The 6,626-nt window shown below is 40.3% G+C and overlaps 1 pseudogene; it reads right to left on the bottom strand.

Annotated features, from left to right (window-relative positions):
- Positions 1–5,460: 5,460 nt before the first annotated feature.
- Positions 5,461–6,317, bottom strand: LOC128567450 (putative monooxygenase p33MONOX; annotated as a pseudogene).
- Positions 6,318–6,626: the final 309 nt, after the last annotated feature.

The following is a 6,626-nucleotide window of genomic DNA, read 5'->3' as shown; positions in this document are numbered from 1 at the left end:
CAATTTCCAGCCCAGAATTCTGTACCCTGCTAAGCTAAGCTTCAAAATTGACAGAGAAATCAAATCATTTACAGATATACAAACACTGAGGAAATTCGCCACAACAAGACCAGCTCTACAGGAAATACTTCAACCTGTTCTACACACTGACCATCACAATGGATCAGCAGCAAAGTAAAAACTCAGAAATTAAAGGACAGAACCTAACTTCCACACTGATGCAAAAGATAAAACTAAGCAATGGACTCTCACAAAATAAGATAAAAAGAACACTACCACACTTATCAATTATCTCAATAAATGTTAATGGCTTGAATTCCCCACTGAAGAGACATAGATTGGCTGACTGGATTAAAAAACACAAGCCATCCATTTGCTGTCTGCAAGAAACACACCTGGCTTCAAAAGACAAATTAAAACTCCGAGTCAAGGGTTGGAAGACAATTTTTCAGGCAAGTGGAATTCAGAAGAAAAGAGGAGTTGCAATCTTATTTTCAGATTCATGTGGATTTAAAGCAACTAAAGTCACAAAAGACAAGATGGTCACTTTATATTGGTCAAGGGAAAAATACAACAAGAAGACGTTTCCATTCTAAATATTTATGCACCCAATTTAAATGCTCCCAGATTCTTGAAACAGACCCTACTCAGTCTGAGCAATATTATATTTGATAATACAATTATAACAGGGAACTTTAACACTCCTCTTAACAGAGCTGGACAGATCCTCTAAACAGAAATTAAACAAGGATATAAGAGATTTAAATGAGACCCTAGAACAACTGTGCTTGATAGACGCATATAGAACAGTCCATCCCAAAGATAAAGAATATACATTCTTCTCATCACCCCATGGAACATTCTCCAAAATTGATCATATCCTAGGACACAAAACAAATATCAACAAAAGAATCAAAAGAATTGAAATTTTACCTTGTATCTTCTCAGACCATAAGGCACTAAAGGTGGAACTCAACTCTAACAAAAACATTCACCCCATACAAAGGCATGGAAATTAAACAACCTTCTGTTGAATAACAGATGGGTGCAGGAAGAAATAAAACAGGAAATCATTAACTTTCTTGAACATAAAAACAATGAAGACACAAGCTACCAAAACCTGTGGGATACTGCAAAAGCAGTTTTGAGAGGAAAATTTATCGCTTCAGATGCCTACATTCGAGAAACAGAAAGAGAGCACACCAACAAACTCACAAGCCATCTTATGGAATTGTAAAAAGAAGAATAATCTAAGCCAAAACCCAGTAGAAGAAAAGAAATATCCAAAATCAAATCAGAGATCAATGAAATTGAAAACAAAAGAATCATTCAGAAAATTAATGAAACAAGAAGTTGGTTTTTTGAAAAAATACATAAAATAGATAAACCATTGGCCAGACTAACTAGAAATAGAAAAGTAAAATCTCTAGTAACCTCAATCAGAAATGATAAAGGGGAAATAACAACTGATCCCACAGAGATATAAGAAATCATCTCTGAATACTACCAGAAATTCTATGCCCAGAAATTTGACAATGTGAAGGAAATGGATCAATATTTGGAATCACACCCTCTCCCTAGACTTAGCCAGGAAGAAATAGAGCTCCTGAAAAGACCAATTTCAAGCACTGAGATTAAAGAAACAACAAAAAATATTCCAACCAAAAAATGCCGTGGTCCAGATGGCTTCACACCAGAATTCTAGCAAACCTTCAAGGAAGAGCTTATTCCTGTACTGCAGAAATTATTCCAAAAAATTGAGGAGGAAGGAATCTTCCCCAACACATTCTATGAAACAAACATCACCCTGATACCAAAACCAGGAAAAGACCCAAACAAAAAGGAGAATTTCAGACCAATCTCACTCATGAATATAGATGCAAAAATTCTCAACAAAATCCTAGCCAATAGATTACAGCTTATCATCAAAAAAGTCATTCATCATGATCAAGTAGGCTTCATCCCAGGGATGCAAGGCTGGTTTAACATACGCAAGTCCATAAACATTATCCACCATATTAACAGAGGCAAAAATAAAGATCACATGATCCTCTCAATAGATGCAGAAAAAGCATTTGATAAAATCCAGCATCCTTTTCTAATTAGAACACTGAAGAGTATAGGCATAGGTGGCACATTTCTAAAACTGATTGAAGCTATCTATGACAAACCCACAGCTAATATTTTACTGAATGGAGTAAAACTCAAAGCTTTTCCTCTTAGAACTGGAACCAGACAAGATTGTCCTCTGTCACCTTTACTATTCAACACAGTGCTGGAAGTTCTAGCCAATACAATTAGGCAAGACAAGGAAATCAAGGGAATCCAAATGGGAGCAGAGGAGGTCAAACTCTCCCTCTTTGCTGACGACATGATCTTATACTTAGAGAACCCCAAAGACTCAACCACAAGACTCCTAGAAGTCATCAAAAAATACAGTAATGTTTCAGGATATAAAATCAATGTCCACAAGTCAGTAGCCTTTGTATACACCAATAACAGTCAAGATGAGAAGCTAATTAAGGACACAACTCCCTTCACCATAGTCTCAAAGAAAATGAAATACCTAGGAATGTACCTAACGAAGGAGGTGAAGGACCTCTATAAAGAAAATTATGAAATCCTCAGAAAGGAAACAGCAGAGGATATTAACAAATGGAAGAACATACCATGCTCATGGATGGGAAGAATCAACATTGTTAAAATGTCTATACTTCCCAAAGCAATCTACCTATTCAATGCCATTCCTATCAAAATACCAACATCGTACTTTCAACATTTGGAAAAAATGATGCTGCGTTTTGTATGGAACCAGAAAAAAACCCCGTATAGCTAAGGCACTTCTTAGTAATAAAAATAAAGCTGGGGGCATCAGCATACCAGATTTTAGTCTGTACTACAAAGCCATAATGCTCAAGACAGCATGGTACTTGCACAAAAACAGAGACATAGACACTTGGAATGAATTGAAAACCAAGAAATGAAACTAACATCTTACAACCACCTAATCTTCGATAAACCAAACAAGAACATACCTTGGGGGAAAGACTCCCTATTCAATAAATGGTGTTGGAAGAACTGGATGTCTACACGTAAAAGACTGAAACTGGACCCACACCTTTCCCCACTCACAAAAATTGATTCAAGATGGATAAAGGACCTAAATTTAAGGCATGAAACAATAAAAATCCTCCAAGAAAGCATAGGAAAAACACTGGAAGATAGCGGCCTGGGGAAAGACTTCATGAAGAAGACTGCCATGACAATTACAGCAACAACAAAAATAAACAAATGGGACTTCATTAAACTGAAAAGCTTCTGTACAGCTAAGGAGACAATAACCAAAGCAAAGAGACAACCTACACAATGGGAAAGGATATTTGCATATTTTCAATCAGACAAAAGCTTGATAACTAGGATCTATAGAGAACTCAAATTAATCCACATGAAAAAAGCCAACAATCCCATATATCAATGGGCAAGAGACATGAATAGAACTTTCTCTAAAGATGACAGATGAATGGCTAACAAACACATGAAAAAATGTTCATCATCTCTATATATTAGAGAAATGCAAATCAAAACAACCCTGAGATATCATCTAACCCCAGTGAGAATGGCCCACATCACAAAATCTCAAAACTGCAGATGCTGGTATGGATGTGGAGAGAAGGGAACACTTTTACACTGCTGGTGGGACTGCAAACTAGTACAACCCTTTTGGAAGGAAGTATGGAGAAACCTCAAAGCACTCAAGCTAGACCTCCCATTTGATCCTGCAATCTCATTACTGGGCATCTACCCAGAAGGAAAAACATCCTTTTATCATAAGGACACTTGTACTAGACTGTTTATTGCAGCTCAATTTACCATTGCCAAAATGTGGAAACAGCCTAAATGCCCACCAACCCAGGAATGGATTAACAAGCTGTGGCATATGTATACCATGGAATACTATTCAGCCATTAAAAAAAAATGGAGACTTCACATCCTTCGTATTAACCTGGATGGAAGTGGAAGACATTATTCTTAGTAAGGCATCACAAGAATGGAGAAGCATGAATCCTATGTACTCAATTTTGATGTGAGGACAATTAATGACAATTAAGGTCACGTTGGGGGTGGAGGAAGGGGAGAGCAGAGAGAGAAAGAAGGAGGAAGGGGTGGGGAAAGGAACAGCAGAGAGAGGGAAGGAGGAAGGGGGTTGGGGTCTTGCTGTGTGCCACACCTTTTGGGGTCAAGACATGATTGCAAGAGGGACTTTACCTAACAAATGCAATCAGTATAACCTGGCTTTTGTACCCTTAATGAATTCCCAACAATTAAAAAAAAAAGAAAGTACTTGAAAAAAAAAAGTTTAACATCCATGTATCTATATCTAATCTGTTCACTGAATTTTTCTCCTTCAGAAAGTTTTCAACTAAATTGGTGTTAATCTCCCATTAAAGTGCAAGAAAGGATGTGCAAGTCTGGTGTTTGTTCTGTAGCATACAAAAGCAGTATCCCTCCAATGGCCCTGGCCCAAGAGGTACCCCATGAAGAACTGGCTGAAGGACAAAGTGATCCCATTGGTGAAAGGTGTAAGTAGTGGCGCCCAGAGAGAAGCCCAGAGTGGAGATGTTCAGGCTTGGTTTATTGAAAGGGAAAGGTGACCCAGTTAGAGACCCCTTTTATCATAGAAGGTGGGCAAATTCCAGAGCTTCCATGGAAAGTTAGGGTCCTTTGGCAGGAACTTCTTGGGGGTGGGGCTAACTAGATCCTTTGTCTTAAGAGGAGAGGAAGAAGAAGAGGAGGGGGTGGGAAAGAGAGGAAGAGGAGAAGGGAGAAATGTTCGTATGTGGTTACATTAGGAGCCCTAACAATTAGGCCTACCAAAACACAAGAAAACTCCAGTTTCAGCCTGGAAAGAGAGGTCTCTGCCAGTCTTTAACTGTACCCAGGTCTTAAACAGATCTTAGGCCCACCTCACTGACAAGGCTGGTACACAGCACCAGCCCCATCAAGAGGCCCAAAGTTGCCTAAACTAGTCAGTGAGTACCTCTCTGCCATGATGTCTCAGTGCTCACATTGATGGTGATATTATAAAAGAATCAAGAAGCCTGGGTTTTTGGAATAGCACAAACAAATTGTCTAGTAAGTAATGATCAAGTTCCTGTCTAGGGTAAATGATTCAAAAATAGGCAATGAAGTCCCTCATACACCACTGCTGTGATTTAATCTAACTTTAAAGCTTATGGAAAAAATGACTTCCTCCCATACAGCAAGGGTAAACTTGGCCTTCATTTTTCTCAAAAACCAATTATGCCTCCAACTCTAGCCCCAATTTAAGAGGTTTTTAAAAAATGTATCTTTTCTATATCAGAGCCAAGGTAAAAGACAAGCAGGGCACAAGAAACCCACTATTTAGAGTTTCTGGACTAGAAAGAGCTCTAGAAACCAGAGGGCATGAACACATTCAAGTCATGGGTGTGGGATTATGGGTCTGTGGGGTTGTTTCTTCTCCTCCACCACTGGGATATCCATCATGGGCAGCTTGAAGGTTGCTGGATCTTCAGCTATTCAGGTAGCCTAAACTTGGATCAGTTCTACTGGAGACGGTTTCTGGGCTCCTGGGTAGGCCTGGGTGGCAAAACTTCCCAAATCATACTTTGGAGGGATCTTGGTTCAAAGAGGCTCCATTTATCTGACAGGTTTCTGTCCTTATCTCCACTTCCAGAACCCATGATGCAAAGATTAGGGCCAGGTAAGGCTGTGGAAGAACCAGAAGTGAACCAGCCTCTGGACCTCTGTTCAGGGGAAGAAGGATGGGTGCAGCAGGGGCTGGTCTTGCTGCCTCAGCTGGTCAAGGGCTGACACAAGCCCCTTCTCTTCTTTTGTCATCTGTCTACTCCATAGCTTTAGTTTGTGGACTGCTTCTGCCCCTAGAAGGTCTCCTCAGTTTTAAGGCTCTTATTCAGTTTGTAGCTAACATCTCTCAGGCCTGCCTGTTGCTCAAAATGCTAAATGCTTGCCTAGGTCTGTTTTGTAATCAGAAAATTCATGATGACCTGGGCAGTTTTTGCCTTCACCACCAGAATCTTGTCCATATTACCAATGGGCCATGATGGAGTCATGGTGGGGGAGGATATGTGGCCTCTCCTTCCTCTACTGGCTTCAGGGGATGCTGCCCATGTCTGATGGAGGAGGAGTCAGGGGCATAGTGTCCTTGAGGGCATCATCACAGCTGAATGCCCGATGGAATACCCCAATGGGCAGGGACATCATACCTAGAGGCCCATAAGCTCAACAGCAGGGACTTCATGCTGTCTTGAAGCCATTGAAAGATGAGGATGCAGGTGCTTTTCCTATATAGAATTGCAAGCTGAGGCCCTGCCACCACAGTGAAATTATGTGACGATAATGCTGACAGACAGATGTTAATGAGGAGCATTGTCCAGCAGCTGTAAAACTTCCCAGGAAGGGTCCTTCCCAGGAAGGGTCTATTCTGCTGCCCCTACAGAGCTGCAAGGTTCAATATTAAAGTGGCTCTGAGGACCCATATCTCCTGAGAGGTTGTGCTGCAGTTTGGGCCCAAGTCTTGGTGAGAGAGGAGGCAACAGCAAAAGTCTCTGGACTGATCAGGGAAC

This window comes from Nycticebus coucang, chromosome 16 (genome assembly GCF_027406575.1).
Source record: "Nycticebus coucang isolate mNycCou1 chromosome 16, mNycCou1.pri, whole genome shotgun sequence".
NCBI lineage: Eukaryota > Metazoa > Chordata > Mammalia > Primates > Lorisidae > Nycticebus > Nycticebus coucang.
This window is presented reverse-complemented; position numbering and strand designations above follow the sequence as displayed.